This window comes from Papio anubis, chromosome 16 (assembly GCF_008728515.1).
Source record: "Papio anubis isolate 15944 chromosome 16, Panubis1.0, whole genome shotgun sequence".
NCBI lineage: Eukaryota > Metazoa > Chordata > Mammalia > Primates > Cercopithecidae > Papio > Papio anubis.
Window position 1 is genome coordinate 79,803,001 of NC_044991.1, and position 19,374 is coordinate 79,822,374.

At 41.1% G+C, this 19,374-nt stretch overlaps 1 long non-coding RNA gene across 1 annotated transcript in view; it reads left to right on the top strand.

Annotated features, from left to right (window-relative positions):
• Positions 1-11,519, top strand: part of LOC103887948 — a 102,802-nt gene extending 91,283 nt beyond the window's left edge. The window contains exons 5-6 of the long non-coding RNA XR_004179114.1: positions 7,749-7,834; positions 10,337-11,519. This is a non-coding gene — a long non-coding RNA (uncharacterized LOC103887948). The remainder of the gene's footprint in view (positions 1-7,748; positions 7,835-10,336) is intronic.
• The last annotated feature ends 7,855 nt before the right edge of the window (positions 11,520-19,374 follow it).

The window sequence follows — 19,374 nt, forward strand, 5'->3', positions numbered from 1 at the left end:
GAATATGGGATGCTCTTGTTCCTTTCTTGCCAGCGGCCACTGGCATTTATTCCAGAGTTGATGCATCAGTGACCAGGGTTATTGCTCCCAGAATCCATGTTAAACCACACAAGCAATGGAAATTTTCTCAGCTGTGCTGTGAACTCAGTCTAGGCTTATTTCACTCAAATATGAATAGCAATAAAGATATTAACAGCAATGCTAATATTAATTCTAATAGCTAACAGTACCCAGTGCCTACTCCTTGCCAGGTGCTGTGCTAGGAAGCCACATGGATTTAATTGTTACTCCTCACAGCAACCTTATGAGAAATATACTGTCACTTATTGGACGTCAGAGCAGGAAACTTCTCCAAGGTTTGGAGGAATTAAACAACTTGAACAATAGAGACGGAGCCCAAGGAGTATCCCCATAGTCTGACTCCAGGTTTGCAAGGTTAATTAATGACTTTCTATCTCTCTAATACATATATCTATATGTTATATAGATATTTATATTGTATATAATAAAATGGGCATTTATATTATATATAATATAAAACTTATATATAAGTTTTGACAAATAAATTTTAACCACTATGGAAAACTTGCAACTCAAGTTTCTCCAGGTTTGGCTGTGTCCCCACCCAAATCTCATCTTGAATTGTAGCTCCCATAATCCCCATCTGTAGTGGGAGGGACCCAGTGGGGAGTAATTGAATCATGGGGGTGGGTTTTTCCCATGCTGTTCTAGTGATGTTGAATAAGCCTCATGAGATCTATGGTTTTATAAAGGGCAGTTCCCCTGCACACGCTGTCTTTCCTGCCACCATGTAAGACGTGACTTTGCACCTTCTTCACCTTCTGCCATGATTGTGAGGCCTCCCCAGCCATGTGAGACTGTGAGTCCATTAAACCTCTTTTTCTTTATAAATTACCCAGTCTCAGGTATGTCCTTATAGCAGCATGAGAATGGACTAATACAACACATAAGTATATATTATATATAATATATACATATAAATTTTTTATATATTATATAAATATTATTATATAGTATAATATAAATGTCATATAATATGTAATATGTATTATTATAATTACATATCACTATAATATGTTATATATATATAATTTATTAGAAGGTCATTTGGGTCAGCTCCACACTGCTCTGTGACCATCTCACATCAATGCCTCATGCGACCATTGCCAGGTGTTGGAGGCAGAATTCTAAGATGACTTTCACTGACCCTCACCCTTGTGTAATCCCCTTCCCTTAAGTGTGGGAGGAACCTGTGACTATGACGAGATATCAGGCCCATGGAAAAAGAGATTTTGCCATTGTAATCATGATGCATAATTAGTTGACATTGGGATAAGGGGATTATTCTGGGTGGACCTGGCCTAATCAGGTGAGCCCTTGCAGGAGATCATGCTCTTCCTGTAGAGAGAGTCAAAGAATGAGTGGGGTTTGGCATGAGGGAGATTCTCCAATGCTGGCTGTAAAGATGGATGGGGTCACATGGCAAGGAGTGTGGGTGGCCTCTGTGAGTTGTGAGCCAGCAAGAAAATGGGGACTTCAGTCCTACAACTGTAAGCAACTGAATTCTGTTGATAACTTCTATGAGCTTGGAAATGGATCCTTCCCCAGACCCTCCAGATATGAATGCTGCTTAACTGACACCTTGATTTCAGTCTTGTTAGATCCTGAGAAGGGAACCCAGGCATGCTATGCTTGGGCTTCTGATCAACTGAACTGAGAGCTCATGAATGGGAAGAGCTCATTATGTTAGGATGCTAAATTGGTGGTAATTTGTTACATGGCAATTCCATCCATTCATTCCTTTCTTTCCTTTCCTTCCTCCTTCCTTTCCTTCCCTTTCCTTTCCTTCCTTTCCTTTCCTTTCCTTTCCTTTCCTTTCCTTTCCTTTCCTTTCCTTTCCTCTTTCTTTCTTTCTTTCTTTCTTTCTTTCTTTCTTTCTTTCTTTCTTTCTTTCTTTCTTTCTTTCTTTCTTTCTTTCTTTTTTTTTTTCTTTTTTTCTTTTTCTCTTTCTTTTCTTTTCTTTGGTTTCCTTCTTCTTTCTTCTTTTTGGTTTATTGTGCCCACATAGCAGATGCTGTAAATGTGAGCTAGAGAGGCTGTGTGTCCAGTAAGGAGGACAGACTCTGGAGCCAGACTGCCTGGATTTAATCCTGGCACTGTGTCTTACCAGCTGTGGGACCCTGGGCAAATTTCTTAACTGCCATGTGTAAAATAGGAATGAGATAATCATGCTTGCTCATAAGGCTGGGGTGAGGATGAGATGACCTTTGTGTGTAAAGTGCCTAGTACATAGTAAGAACTCAATAACATGTTAGTTATTATTACTGTGTGTTTCATAAATTAGCAAATAAATCTTAACTACTATGGGGAAAAAGCCTATAAAAAAATCCCCAAATGTCTCTACCTGCTTAAGATAAGTTTAAGGATTTTTAAAAGCTTTTCTGGACTACTTGCTATTAAATTACTAAGGTATCTGTACTACAGGGATGTCCTCTGGCACCATGGAGAATTGGGGCCCGATCCTAAATCGTCCCATTCCGTATGATTTCTATTTGAATTCCTTTGGGGAGAGAATCTGTATCTTTGAATGAAACTTTCAAAAGTTCCTGTTCACATATTAGAATATCAGTATCTGCAGGAAACATTGATTTCTTCTTTGCTATTGTTAGATGTTCCCTTCTGGGCATGACCACGTACCGTGTTTAGCAACAGTTGCTTCTAGTTTCCCCACATGTACTGTGAGCTGAAAAACCCACAGCGATCAACCAAGTATATATGTCATGGTCTATTTGCCCCAGCAGGGCCACTTGCCACCCTGTCCTACCCTGCTCTCTGGCTGCAAAGCTGAACTTTAGGGGCTGCATCAACTGGCTCCCTAGCTCACTGCCTTTCAGCTGGGCAAGCTGGCAAGAAATAAGAGGGAAGAGAGGATGCTGGGATATATGTTTTCTAGACTCACTTTTTCTGGGGTTGCCTTGGCTGGTCGTTTCCTCCATGGTCATCATTCCTCTTCAGGTAGCCTTTTTTTCACAGAGCTCTTCCTTGTTCCTCATTCTGGGAACAACACCCTCCTCTTTCCCTTCAGACCTCAGGATGGTAACAGCTCCTTCGAATTTTATACACCAAACCCCTCTGTAAATAGTGCCTTTACTGAACTGCCTTTGAATTATCCCAGTCTAAATGAGCCATGTGATTTCTGATAGGCCCTTCACTGTTACACCGAGATCGTTAGATTTTTAAGAAGAGTTCAGAGTCCATAGGTTCTGACTGTAGCTCTTTCATTAGCAGTGCTTGAGTTTGACCACATCTATATGGGCTGTTCAAAGGACCATTTCTCTTGCTTTTCACTGGGTTTTCAGGTATATTCTAGATGATGGAAGTTGGCAGAGAAATGACCTGTGTATAAATGAGATATTTCAGGATGTTTTGCCATCAGGACATCCCACTCCACTGCATCTTATTTTGAAGCAAGCTCAGGTCTGAATCCATTGAAACAGGAGCTGACAAACTGAAGATGTGACTCTTCAGGCAAGACAATTTTTAAAGGTTGTTTGTACATGTCTTTAGATAAACCGAATTGTCTCTTGAATTCCATTTCCTGCAGATTATTTTGAGAAATTCTCGAAATGGATAGTGCATTCAGTTCTGATATGGAACACTTCTATTTTGCATATTGACATGCATTTTAACAAGAAAAAGGTTAGTGATGGGAACAGCACTGCTTGTTGGTATGACAGTCGACATTTACCTGAGCCTTTTTGATACACTGCAGTTTAAGATAATTTAGTAGGATAATTGTCATGATTGATTTTTATTTTCTTCCTGGACCCACAGTTCACCCTGTTACTCTTGGGCTGGGTAACTTTCAGAAGCTTAAATTTCCTTTTGGTGGAAATTCATTTATTAAGTTCTGGGTGGATGACAAACTTTGATTAAAATCATGAACTCTTTTATGATCCGTTGGTGAAAGCTGGTGAACCCAACTGCTGTTGACTTATTCTTTGACCAACATCTGTTCACCGCATGACATGAGAATGGCAGAAAATGAATGGTTGGGATTTTTCTGTGCATAATATTCTTTCTTATAAATCACACATCTTCTGAGGACTCTGGTGGGAACCTGGGGAGAAAGGTGGCATTCAAACACATTGTCATCACAGTCATAACAGTCATGTAGCTTTACATAGTAATTCTTTGTCCACCAATGGTAAGATCATACTTTTGGGAAAGAAGGAGAAAAGACAAGTTATATTTAGAATAGTTTACAACTTTCACTGATGAGACAAAAGGGAGGCACTTGAGGAGAAATGCATGACACTTAGATCAAAAGAAAGGAAGAGATGCCCAGAGAGGGCCAGAAAAATATCAGATAAAAGAAAATCCCAGTTCAATTTGAGAAACATTTATTGACCAACTGCTATGTGCCAAATACTCTGTCTGGTGTTATTTCTCACAGGATCAAACAAGATGGATGTCACTTTTGACATTAGCCTGCTTGCATCTCCCAGGAAAAAGGGGACAAAAAACTGTCTGTGTTAAGTATTTGCTGATTTTCCAGCCATATAGCCATTCCTCTCTCTGATTTTCCTCGTATAATTCTTCCTTGTTCCCAGGCTTTGAGTTACAGAGAGGGCTGACCCTATGTCTATTCCCAACCCCAGGTGTGGACATGGGACCAGGCTGAGCCAATTAGCACAGCAATAGGTTCAGCAAGCTACCTGACCCCAAGTATTGCTATAATATTCAATCCTACACTTGGCAAAAACCAGGAGAAAAGTTCTTATCTGCTGTACTTGCACTTGATAGGGACTCTAAGTGTAAGAGTATGTAAACCCACAATTTCTGGGAGTTACCAGGTGGAGAAATCTTACTGAACATGAAGCTGAGCACAGTGCAAAGTGGAATTTAGAGACTGGCAGATATCAAGCCCTTTGATTGGTATTTGAGTTCCTGGATCCAGCTATGCCTGAAGCTACATTTACCTCCTCGGTATGTCCAATACTTTCTCCTCTTTAACTTAAACCTATTTGTTTGACTTTTTCTCATATCCTTTTCAAAGGCCAACATATTTAGTTATTATTATGCTAGTTGTTATGGGTTGAATTTTGTCCCCCAAAAAGATATGCTGAAGTCCTAACACCCAATAACTTAGAATGTAAATTTATTTGGAAGTAGGATAATTGTAGATGTAATTAGTGAAGATGAGGTAACTAATTAAGGTAGGCCCTTAATGCCACATGACTGGTGTTCTTATAAGAAGAAAGACCCAGGGATAAGATGACCACGTGAAGTAGAGGCAGAGACTGAAGTTATGTTGCCACAAGCCGAGGAACCCCTGGAGCTACCAAAAGCTACAAGACGTGAGGAAGGATCCTCCCCTAGAGCCTTCAGAGGAGGCATTACCTGGATGGCAACTCAATTTGGGGCTTTTAGCCTCCAGAGCTGAGGCAATGTTTCTATTTGTTTTGTTTTGTTTTGTTTTGTTTGTTTGTTTGTTTGTTTAGAAGGAGTTTCGCTCTTGTTGCCCAGGCTGGAGTGCAATAGCGCGATCTTGGCTTACTGCAACTTCCACCTCCTGGGTTCAAGCGATTCTCCTGCCTCCTGAGTAGCTGGGATTACAGGCACCTGCTACCATGCCTGGCTACTTTTTGTATTTTTAGTAGAGACGGGGTTTCACCATGTTGGCCAGGCTGGTCTTGAACTCCCGACCTCAGGTGATCCACCCGCCTGGGCCTCCTAAAGGGTTGGGATTACACGCATGAGTCACTGCGCCCAGCTGTTTCTGTGCTTTTAAGCCACCCAGTTTGTGGTCCTTTGCAATAGTAGCCCTAAGAAATTAACACATCAGGGCCGGACACGGTGGCTCATGCCTGTAATCCCAGCACTTTGAGAGGCCGAGGCGGGTGGATCACGAGGTCAGAAGATTGAGGCCATCCTGGCTAACACGGTGAAATCCCATCTCTACTAAAAATACAAAAAATTAGCCAGGCGTGGTGGTTGGCACTGTAGTCCCAGCTACTCAGGGAGGCTGAGGCAGGAGAATGGCGGAACTCTGAGAGGCGGAGCTTGCAGTGAGCATAGATGGCTTACTGCACTCCAGTCTGGGCAACAGAGCGAGACTCTGTCTCAAAAAAAAAAAAAAAAAAAAAAAGAAATTAACACATCAGCAGGGCATGGTGGCTCATGCCTATAATCCCAGCACTTTGGGAGGCTGAGGCAGGCAGATTATGAGGTCAGGAGTTCAAGACCAGTCTGGCCAACATAGTGATACCCTGTCTCTACTAAAAATACAAAAAATTAGCTGGGTGTGGTGCTGTGTGCCTGTAATCCCAGCTACTCGGGAGGCAGAGGTTGCAGTGAGCCGAGATCGTGCCATTGCACTCCAGCCCGGGTGACGGTGCGAGACTCTGTCTGAAACAAAAACAACAAAAACAAAAACAAAAAAACGCACACATCAATAAAAATGAAAAGTGATCTGCCATGATGAGGGTATTATGGGAGTTTAGGCAAGAACATGACACAACCTGATGGGAAGATGAAAAAGATTTCAGAAAAAGTTTTCGAAAGGAAAATGGCTCTTGCACGGGTACTTGGACGACATATAAACATTGAACGGGTGAAAAGGGAGAGAGGAGTGTCTTGAGCAAAGGTGCTTGTGGATATGGAAATGTGTTTGGTGACCTGCGAGGAGGGGGCTGTTGCTCTAGCACGAATGGCTGTGGAGGTTCCCCAAGGTATGACACAGGATGGGCGAGTGTGGGTGGAGTCATGAGGCACTTTACCCTTCACCCATGGAATTTACCTTTGAACAGGAGGGCAATGGGGCCCTGTCATAGGACAATGGGGCTGTTTCCACCCGGAGTCCTAGCAGCCGTTCATGGTGGGCATTTTAAAACAAATTTGGAATTTTTGGGTCTAAGAATTTGGACACCCTATCATACAGTGGAGTTTCTCGATCTTGGCAGTATTGACATTTGAGGCTAGGGGTAATCATCTGTTGTCGAGGGCTGTTCTGGGCATTATGGGGTGTTTAGCAGCATCGCTGGCTTCTACCCACTAGACGTCAGTCACCCTCTCATCTCAGTGTGACAACCAAAAATGTCTCCAGACATTGGCAAATGTCCCCTGGGAGCCACGGTTACCTCCAGTGGAGAACCTCTATACTAGATATGAAAGAGATTAGACTCATTCTGCAACCAACAGTTACTGCAAGCCCGTTGGGCACCAGGCACTGTTTTAGGCACTGAGAATAATAAGTGAGCATGAAAGACAAGGCCCTGTCTTCAAAGGACTCAGATTTTCCAGCAGGAATGGCTTCATGTCACATTTCCACAGTCTATGGCTGGACCAGCTGGGTCCCAGATGGCTGTGCAAGCTCTGTGGGAGAGAATAGCCAGAAGACAGAGGTTTCTGCAATCATGGCACCTATATTGCTGTTGAAGATTGTAGTATTGACTGCTAGGGGCTTCCATATATTTATTTCCACCTCTTCCTTAGTAGCAAACCTTCATTTTGAACTGGACACAACCCCTGGCATAAAAGTCTGCGTTTCTTTGCCTCTCTTGCATCTCTTTGGAACATATACATTATGACTAAATGTAGCTAAAGAGACATAAGAGACAGTGCTATGAGGACTTCAGAGAAGGCTCCTTAAAGCAGGTGAAGATAATGACAGTTTCCACTCCTTTCTTTTTCTGCTGCCTGGAATGTGTATTTGATGCCTGGAGCTCTAGCTGCCACCCTGGAGAATTCGGTGCATGGTAGACAGAATAATGGTCTCCCAAAGATATGCGTGTCCTGATTCTCAAAACCTGTGAGTACCTCACCTTAGATGGCAAAAGGAACATTACAGATGTGATTAAGTCAAGGATCTTGAGAGGGGTGATTATCCAGGTGGGCCCACTGTCATCAGAAGGGTTCTTAGATGAAGGAAGCAAGTGGGTCAAAGACTTTGGAAGCAGAGGTTGGAGTGATGCACCTTGAAGATGGAGGGACAGGCCATGAGTCAAGGAATGTGGGCAGCCCATAGGAGCTGGAAAAGGTGAGGAATTGATTTTTTCCTCAAGCCCTGAGAAGGACCATAGTCTTGCTAGACATCTTTTTCTTAGCACTGTAAGACTCATTTTGGATCATGACTTTCAGAATGGTACAATACTAAATGTATGTTGCTTTAAGCCACTAAATTCGTGATCATTTGTTACAACAGCAAAGGGAAATGAGTGCAAAGTGATCTTGAGAAGGGACTCTTGTGCTGGGTTGGGGAAGTGGAAAGACAAGGATGTATGTTCCCTGATGACACCACTGGGCGACCATGTTGGCCTTAGATTTGTTACTTTTGGACTTCTTTTATGCATGAAAGAAATACACTTCTATCTTATTTAAAACAGTCTTATATCTGGTTTACTGTTGTGTGCCACCAGTCTGTGTTTCCATAGCTTTTGAAGTTTCCATAGCTATTTGACATCCATTAATCACAAGGCCAAATTAATGACCAAAGTTGTTTCCATTTATTCTGTGTTCCATATTTCATACTCTGAGCCCTCTCCTGTAGCTTACTCTCACACACCAGCCCAATATGTCTCCTACCCTAAATCAACCTGGGGCCAGGTACCAGTCAACTAGGAACAGCTTTAAGTCTCAGAGCCCACTAGAATTATTTAAACTAGACAGTTCTAAGCTGTTCACCTGTCCTGCCTCAACTTTCCTGCAGAAAACCTGATGAAGGCTGTGCTGGGTGCCTTCCTTCAGATAAAGTTGTGGTCAGGGATCTTTTTATGTGGGTGACCTTTAAGTTGAAACCTCAGTGATGGAGAGAAGCCATTAGGAATAAGGATGTGGCCAGTTCAAGTGCTTCTAGGCAGGAGGAATAGCTGGGCAAAGGTGTTGAGGTGGGTGGGAGCTTTGTAAATTAGAAGGCCAGGTGGTTGGAACATCAGGAGAGATGGAGAAAGATGAGGTCATATGGTGCCAGATCAAGTTAAGGAATTTGGCCTTTCTTCCAGGTGCTGTGGGAAGCCACTGGAGGGTTTTAAGCGGAAGACATTGGCTCCAATGTGCATTTTAAAGAGATCACTCTAATATTGCTATCTTGAGCATGGGAAAAGCTGACCCACCATATGGCATGGTCCAATTCTGTCATGCCAACTTTCATTAGTCCCTCCTGGGGCCTTAAAAATTATATTATAGCTGACTCCTAACGCTCATGTGAATTATGATCCCGGACACCAAAGCGAGGCCGCTTTTCTTTGTGCATGTGGTTTCTACATCAGATACGGTCTTTCTATGAGGCAGATAAATATAAGTACTTGAAAGTATTTTATGGATCAATGAAATATTAATGGACCTGGAGGTGCTTTAAGTTTATTTATAAAGCTGGGTCATCTGTAGGTCAAATACCATTATAGCAAATGCAATTGTAATGAATATCTTTGATAAATTTGGTTTTTAAGCCTCAACCCATGTCCTGCTTATTTCAAAATTATGAGCTGTAGGCCTGCAATTTCTTACATGCAATTCTGAAATCCAAAAAAAAAAAAAAAAAAAAAAAACCCACCTGAAGACCAAAGCTGGTTATTTTAAATTTGTTTCATGATTCATTTGATGGCCAAAATTGAACTAAGGGATATGGGATATCCCCACACAGCAAGATGAATAAAGACTATATATATGTGTATGTGTATATATATACACACATATATAGTGACTTTTGAGGCTAGGTTGCACTGCAGAAATATTTGATTTGATTATAGGGATCTGCCTCAGTTTCCTTTGAGATTATGATTTAATATTTCTGAACCTATTAACCTAAAATCTAAGTAAAACTTGAATTTTGAAATATATTTGGCCTGAAAATTCCAGATGGGGGATTATAGACCTCCACAACTGTACGTGATCGTTTCTTCAGAATCTGCAAAACAGGCATTTGAAACATAATTGATCATATTAGAAGGTAGGTGGAGCCGTTTAAAAGACTGTAAAAAAATTACAAAAATTGTAGTAAGTGTACATTTGTCTGTTCCATTAATTTAACAAAACATTTTGTTTGTGGGTGGGGATGGGGAATCCTGTCAACTCTGTGAGGTCAAGGATAAGGACGATTTTATCACCATATCCCTAATACACAACAGAGCCTGAAGCACTAGCTACTCAATAAACATGTGCAGAATGGAATGATTAACTCGGCTGAGGAACCTGGGGATCAGATGATGCATGACTCGTCCCAGTGCTGGGGTTGGTGGACTGGAACTCAGGTCTTCTGACCCCCCCCTTTTTTCTTTTTTCTCCTTATGCTGTCATTGCTGTGCTAAAATGGAAGAAACAATTGAAGGCCTGTCTGCGGTAATCAAAAACATGGGAACACAAAGGAGGAAGAGGAAGGCAAGTGGCCTTTGTTGCCATCAGACAAAGCTAACCAGTCTGTATGAATAGCCAAGGGCCCTGTTTCTACATAAAAGAAAACTCTCTAATGAGTTCTAATCCAAGAGCATCGCTGGCAGTGAGAGATTGTAAAAGCGAAATATTCACTTTGAAAAATGAAACCTATTAAATTCAGGGCATTGTAATTTCCCATTGTGAGACTGTGGTACCAGCGATTAAATTCTATTGTGTGTCTACAGTCCTTGTTACCAACGATGTTTAGTATTATTAACTGAGATTCTAAGAATATCAGCTCTCCATAGCTGGAGTGCTGTTCAGTTCCTCATGTGAAACAATTTGCATATATCTCAGATTCGCCCTTGATATGCCTCTTTCCCTCCTTATTCCCTGTGTGCCATTTAGAAGCCAGTCCTGTAGACTCCATCTCCAAAAATATTCTGTGTATGTTCATTTCTCTGCCCACATGGTTCACATCTGGGCAACTCTGGCAGCTTCTATTCTTTAAAAAATATAACTTCAACCTTTATTTTAGAATCATGTGCAGGGGTACACGTGCAGTTTTGTTGCATGGGTTTGTTACATGGTTGTGGATATTCACATCAACTTTACTAGATAGTGCTAAGCTGATCTCCAAAGTAATTCTACCAATTTACACTGCTCCTGGCAGTATATCATAATTTTCCTGTGTTACATAAGAATTTTCCTCTGTTACATCCTTGCCTATTGATAGTATTTAGACTTTTAAAAATTATTGCTCATGTGTAGGATATAAAATGGTTTTTCATTTCAATTTTACATCTCTCCAATTACAATAAAATTAAGCCATCTTTTAAAATAATTTCAAATTTAATTTTAGATTCAGGGGGTACATGGACTGGTTTTTACGTGGGTATATTGCATGACGCTGAGGTTTGGGGTACCATTGATTCCATCACCCAGATACTGAGCATAGTACGTGATTTTTAATTTTTCAGCTTTTGCCCCCATCTCTCCATCACACCTCTAGTAGTTCCTGGTGTCTATTGTTGCCATCATCATGTTCATAAGTACCCAGGGTTTAGTTCCCACTTATAAGTAAGAACATGCAATATTTGTTTTTCTGTCCCTGCATTAATTCATGTAGGATAATGGCCTCCAGTTGCTTCCATGTTGCTGCAAAAAAATGATTTTGTTCTTTTTTATGGCTGCATAGTATGGTCTGTATGTACCACCTTTTCTTTATTCAATCCACCATTGATGGCCACCTGGGTTGATTCTATGTCTTTGTTTTTGTGAATAGTGCTGTGATAAACATCTGACTTTTGGGTAGAATGATTTACTTTTTAAAAAAATATATAGACCCTAGCAGCTTCTGAACCGATCTATTTTCTATCTGTCCTCTATATGGCAGGCAAACTGCTTTCTAAAAAGATGGAAATTGTCCTAAGTTGTGTTCCCCAGAAGCAGATCTTGAAAGAAGGATCTGTGTGGAAGTAATTTATTAGGAAGTATCTACGGAAAATACCAGAATGGAAATGAGGAAATAAAGCCAGGAGAAGAAGGAGGCCAAGCAAGTATACAGTATCTACAAGTTCTAGGGAAGGTAACTTGGGTTCTAGCCCTCTATCCCATGGGGAACTTCCGAGTGTAAGCCATCATCAAATTGTCCCAATTAGGAGTAAGGGATATTTATATTTCTTGCACCTGCCGGTCATTTGTAAGGGCTGCAGCCAGAGGTCATCAATTTCCACATAACCCAGGCTCTGAGTGTGCGGGAAGAAGACTATTCTCATAATAGCCCCAGGAAATAAACACAATGATCACTTTCATTCCTTTCATTCGACTGACAAGGAAATCACATTTTTGCAGCAAAAGAGATGAAGGAGTGGTAGAGACAGAATGTGACCCCCGGATGTTTTAGAATCTGTCTTCTTAACCATGGCTTCAGATTATGCTACAGTTATCTCACAATCACTAAGGGTGGGCAGCCACAGAAATGCCAGAGAACATATACGAAATGACTGGCTTATGATCTTCTAAAGTGTCGGGTTATGAAAGTCAAGGGAAGACCAAGGTAGTGTTCCAGATTGAAGAGGATAGAAGCAACAGTTGATTTTGAACTTGCTCCTTTGACTACGAAGGACAATTCTAGGACAATCAGAGAAACATGAGTGGGACAATAGGAATATATCCTGTGATTCATGTTAGTCTGATTTTGATGGTTGCTTGTGTAAAAGAATGTCCTTATCTATAGAAAATACACACTAAGGTGTTCGGACATCAGGTTAGCAACTTACTCTTACAGTGCAGGGGAAAAATGTTTATTTTTCTATACTTGAAACTTTTCTGCAATTTTAAGATGACTTCGAATTTAAAAAAATATTTAAAAATCCTCAAGCAACACTTACGGAAATATAATTATCTTAATTATAACTCTTAGCTTTGAGTTTCAAAATAGAGATGTAGTAAGAAGATAGTTTTATAAGCCTTGTACGAGTTTTATAAGCCAGTACAAGAAAGTACTATTATTCTGAGTATTCTCCAAACTGGGTTTTTACATCCCACATCAAGGCTGGGTAGGCGGACCACAGAAGGAAACTTAGAGTGGCGAAGGTGAGGTTATGTATTAAAATATATTTCTGATCACATAAAAAGGGAAAAGTTTTTTTATATACTGAAAAAGAGTATGTTGATAAATAGCTTTTTTTTTCTTTTTTATTATACTTTAAGTTCTAGGGTACCTGTGCACAAGGTGCAGGAGAAGTTTTTAGAGGCCAGAAGGAGGAGCCCAGAAATGTAGTGAGGAGAGAGGAGGCAGGAAATCCTCAGAGGAGTATCCTGGTGATTCTAGGTTTCAGGTCATCTTGAATTTAACTCTGGAACACAATTTTTAGTCTGAAGACTGAGGCAAATGGCCTCATAGAGAAGCATCATGTTAGTTACAAGGACACCTCTTACATAGTTTCAAATAAGAGAGTGATGGCCAGGCGCGGTGGCTCACGCCTGTAATCCCAGCACTTTGGGAGGCTGAGGTGGGTGGATCATGAGGTCAGGACATCGAGACCATCCTGGCTAACACAGTGAAACTCCATCTCTACTGAAAACACAAAAAATTAGCCGGGTGTGGTGACTCGTGCCTGTAGTCCCAGCTACTCGGGAGGCTGAGGTAGGAAAAAGGAGAGTAACATTGGCTGGCCTGGGCGGCATCACAGGACCACACATACCCCGACATGGTGTGCAAAGGAGTAGCCATTTGTACTCATGGGGATATGGAAATGTTGTATGAACTCTTTGCCTGGAAGAAGACTGGGTTCAGGTAGAGGAAGTTTAGGACTTGGGCTTCATGCCCAGAAGCAATGGTGAGATCCAGGTTCATTAACACCAGAGGCCAACACAGAGCCCAAAGGACTGGTGGGTCTCAATTGCATCTTGGTGAACACCAATCTTGAATACCCATTGAGCAAGGAGGCCACACTTTGTAACAGTCATTGCAGTAAGTGTGGAGGGCAATGCCGGAAGACCATGAACAGAAGGAACCGTCATGAAAGGGGAGCTCACAGGCCAGAAGTACCTTCCTGGCACCATGAGGAATCGACCTTTCCCTGATACCCAGGTGCATTATGGGAAGTAGACAAGAACCCTGAAATTAGGGAGAAACTCTGAAAGGTTGAAAAATTACTCCAAAGAAAATTTAGCAAGATGAGTACTAATGCCCTTAATGGATAAATGAAGAGATTTTGGCTGTCTGTGTGAATCAAGCTTGAGAACAAAGGGATTTATGCTAGAGAAAATGATTCAGCTCTCCCCCTCCCTTTTCTTTTATACACTGCAGTCAGAATTATAAATGTTAACCTTTTTTTAAAATGAATTATTGATATGTGTTATAACATGGGTGATACCTGAAAACATTGTGCTAAGTGAAAAAAGTCACAAAAGACCCCGTATTTTATTATTTCATTTATTTGTTTGTTATTAATTTTTTTATTTCCATAGGTTACTGGGGAACATGTGGTGTTTGGTTATATGAGTAAGTCCTTTAGTGGTGATTTGTGAGATTTTGGTGCACCCATCACCTGAGCAGTATATGCTGCACTCAATTTGTGGTCTTTTATCCCTCACCTCCTTCCCACCCTTTCCCCCTGAGTCTCCAAAGTCCATTGTGCTATTCTTATGCCTTTGCATCCTTATAGCTTAGCTCCTACTTATGAGTGAGAACGTACAATGTTCGGTTTTCCATTCCTGAGTTATTTCACTTAGAATAATAGTCTTCAATCTCATCCAGGTCTCTGCAAATGCCATTAATTAATTCCTTTTTATGGCTGAGTAGTATTCTATCGTATATATATACACCACAGTTTCTTTATCCACTCATTGATTGATGGGCATTTGGGCTGGTTCCACATTTTTGCAATTGTGAATTGTGCTGCTATAAACATGCATGTGCAAGTATCTTTTTCGTGTAATGACTTCTTTTCCTCTGGGTAGATACCCACTAGTGGGATTATTGGATCAAATGGTAGTTCTACTTTTCGTTCTTTAAGGAATCTCATATTAACTAGAAATGATGAAGATGATAAAAGTAACTAAGTGGCATGAGGGTGAGGTTAAGGACACCCTTTGATGACATGTTCAGAGAAGGTTCTTCCAGGAGAACTGAGACCTAGCCAAAGAGAAGAAACCAGTGACGAATAAAGTTGGGAGAAAAATGTGCCAGGAAGAAGAAACAGCCCAGGCAAAGGCCTTGAAATATTATTGAGTTTGGCATGTTCTGAGTCACGAAAGAACAGTGGGGCTGGAGCTCAGGAAGTTGGGAATGGAGTGACCAAGGATGAGGAAGGAGAGTGGACAAGGACAGGTTATATAGGGCCCGGTAGGTAATGATATGGAGGTCTGGGTTTTATACTAAGGGCAATGACACCATGAAAGAGTTTTAAGGACTTGATTTGTGTTTCTAAGTGATTGTAATGCCCTGTTCAATAGAAAATCGGAAGAAGGAGACCAAGAAAGAGGCTACTGCAGTGCATAACCAGAGATGGAGTTCAGTAAATGGATTCAGAATATAATTTGGAGTTAAAATTGCCACAACTTGCTGATGGATTGGCTATGAGAAAGAGGATTGACTATGAGAAGAGAAAGTAATGATAATTCCTAAGGTTTTAGTTTGAATAAATCAGTGGTTGGAGTTGGGGATGATAGAGCCTTTGACTAAAATGGAAAGACTGGGACAGAAAAGTCTTGGGTGGAGTGGGGGTTGCTAACTCCTTTGCTAATGCATGGCTACTGTCTGATCTCTCAATACTAAAGAACCTGGATCTGCCAAACAGTAAGCTCTCCTTCAGACATCAAGGGTGATGACAATGCTTGCGATATAGTTGATATAAAACTATGTTCAAGTCCGTCTGTTTCCTGTATTAGGTTTTTACTTAGTTGATAATTTATTAATGACACTGTTTACATTTGCATTTGGATGCCTTGCTATAATTAAAATAACTCTTGAATTTATCAACTGAGCCCTAAATTAAAGACCCATGAAAGGCTCTACATGATGGAATAAATTTTCATATTCAGTTGTCTTAGATACGGACAACAATATAAGTTTTTCTGACACATGTAATGTTTGACATCAGTCAAAAAGAGTACAACAGAAATATTCCATGTTTAAAGCAGAGCTGGGGGAAAAGAAGGCTAAAACATTCCATATTGCATAAAAGAAAGAGTTAGATTGTCACCAAAGTGAAAGGAAATCAATGGGACGACTTTGGAGACCCATTTCAATCTGTTGTTGACATTGTTTTCTGGTAGTAATTTTCTCAAAATGTTAACAGTATTGAGTTTGCCTATTGATTCTATTATTTTTGACCTTGCATTAGTGTGGGCTAATCTTACATGCCATAAAAATGTTTTTTCACAGCTGAAATTTTTGCATGACTCTGGAGGAAACCTCCAATCCAGTCAGACGCCCTGCTCAAGATTTCGATGAGTGTATAGGCAGCAATAATGAGCTATGTTGACTTCCAATACACTTTCATGTTGTTTACATTTTATTAAATGGTTTAAGTAGGGTCATCATATAAATGATCAACATATTGACTGAAACACTCAAGCCTTGAAGAATTGAAGGCTGCAGACAGCCAACCAGATTGGTCAGCTTGAATTGGAGTCAATAGCATAAATATATATTTGGCTACAGAGTCAAAGCCAACTTTATATTCATTATTCTGAAAACCCTGCTAAATAAACAGCTCCAGAATGTCCCACTGGAAGATGCCCATTCTACTGACTCAGTAACCCTGCCTAGCTATGTCCTCTCCAGAACCAAATAATCCAAGCTGAGTGAATTCAGCAAAATTGGGGGCAGCTGATGAAGACTAAGTGAATGGGAAACCAAAAACTCTTGAATGATTTTCCTGGGAAACAAATAGATTTATTGTTGGCTCTATGTAGAAGAAATTTGGCAGCTATATTTTCAAGGGCTTATGAAATACAGTCACAATACACCGTTAGCATCCTATCTATTTCCCAACCTAACACTCCCTTGTATCTCCATGGTAGGTCAAATCACCATACACCACACTACCCACCCCACCCCTTGCCTTTGAGGCTGTAGTTACTCAGTCTGCAAGCAAAGAAATTTCAGAGTTTACTGGCACAATGCTAATGGGTTTGCCCACAAATACTTAGAAGAGTATTGCTAGAGGAGTTAATTTGCCTCTTAATGATTTAATTATATGCTACAGCTTTGCTGTACAAGAATAACAATGTTCCTCGCTTTCTTGCTGCTGGGCCTGCTGATTTTGGAGACTTTTGGAAAAGAATGGAATTTACTCTCCTTCAGTGAGAGGGGAATTGAGTTATTGGGAAAGAGAGAAGCATTTCTCCCATGCCACAAATAACTATGCCCATTCATCTATAACGGAAAGAGGGGGATATGTCAGGATGACAGTGATAAGCATTATAAAATGCACTATGATTTTTATTTGCATTGTCTTGATTGATCCCATGAAGTAATATTAGTTCTAATTTTCCTATAAGGTTGAGTGAGGTCACTTGGATTGCTTAACACAGAGATAGAAAGTGGATGAGCTAAGGGTCCAATAGAGGTCTTTTGACTCCAAAACTCAACTTCTGTTTTTCCCTACCTGAGCCTACCTTTCCGTGGCTTAAAAGACTTGAGTTCCCTGGGCCCTCTGAATGGGAATGATTGTGATTTTAGGATCAGGGTGGCTCTGTAGACCACACTGTGTACTTCATTTTGTACTGCAGGTTGGGTTCTTTGGAGGCAAAATTGGGAGTTTAAGGTATTTATTGGGATTAACACCTATAAAAAGAAGGGGAGAAAGCAAGATTGGGCAGAGGCAGATGTTGAACTGACATGAAACTCTGATCCCTGCCAACCCTTTAGGGAGCTCTGGGGCTGGTATTGCCCATCAGAGTGTCCTGCCTTGGACAGAAATGACTGGGCCTTTATGCCTCCACCGTGCTCTATCACTATGGGAGCTGCTCTGAAAGCATGACTTGGGTTCAGTTGGCACTTTGCAGCTGTGGCAGTCCCTGCATTCAAGAACAGATAGCAAGGGGGGAGTACAGTCTGCTGACCCACACCCCTCAGCTAGATGGTAAGGCCTTTCCTGAAGGGAGGTCTGAGCTGAGCAGCTCATCTCTCTGTCTACAGCCCACTGTTTCCAGGTATCTGTAGGAACACTAATCACTCAAGAGGGACACAGAAGGGAGAGTGAAAAGATTACAGGGTGCAGAACCAGGATGTCTGAGTCTGTATTCCAAATCAGCCTCTTCCCAGCTGGGGCTTTATGGTAAAATACTTGAACTTTGAGATCAATCCAACCTGTAAACTGGAGATAATGGGGCAATTTTATTGATATATGATGAGGACTAGGAATAATTTCTTTAAAGTAATTTCAGTCAATAAGGGCTATTTTTATGAACCTCTGAAGAAAGAGGTCATATTCTGGGCCACTCATCAGTCTTCCTAACACCCACCTGTTTATGCATCTACCCCTGGTTATAAGCATTTTCTTTCTGCTCAGTGCATACCAAAGCACCATGAGAATCCATGCACTTACAGCTGGATTTTCTTCTAGGCTCATCCCTGTAAGATCTTATCCCAGGGGGCTGGGAATGAAAGAGGGCCCTCCCCTTCCTTTGGTCTGCAAAGGAAGCCAAGCTCAAAGGCCACTGGATAGAGCTTGGGGCCAGTGGTGTCTGTGTGCACTGCCTGGCACTCTCAGGATTCAGGTGAGGGCCTAAGGAGACCCAGGAATATTTACTGAGTGCTTATTACTTGCTGATCATGGAGTCATGCCTTTGCACGCATTTCTCATTTCATCTTCACAACAATCCTTTCATGAAGGTGTTAGCCCTGGCTGCATTTTAGTGAGAAGCAGAGGCTCACAAAAGATGAGGGAACTTCTCAAGCCCCTATAGCTAGTGAGTGTTGGAGCTCAGAATTGGGCTAGGGCAGTCTGACACACGCCTCTGAGTGTGAGACAGATGGGGAATGTGAAGAGAGTTGAGCACATTCACTTCGCAGGAGACTGTGAGGTTTTCCAGTCACAGTGTTGGTCTCAGTGCAGTAGAACGTGGGTCTCTTTTCCTCATTTTCCTTAGTGAGGATAGATTCATCTCCAACTCTCATTTTTCTATTAATTCTGTTACTCCTAGATTTAATTGCATTTTCCTGCAAATTAGATTCTTCAACAACTGTACTGTAGTTGCACACGTTTCATGTACATATGAGAAATAAAGTTTATGATGATTATGGAATCTCAGATGGAAGACTTCACTAGCCATCGGCAGCAATTATTCCCCATTCATTGGGCTTTTCCCTCTGACGACTGTCAGTTTTTATATCCTCCCTGTTTTCTTGCCTGATATCTAGCGGGATAATTAATCAGCTTTCCTCAGATGATGTTTATTAGTTAAATTGACTTAAGTTTCACGTAAGGCAATCACTGAGTGTAAAATTCTAAAGTCAGGCTC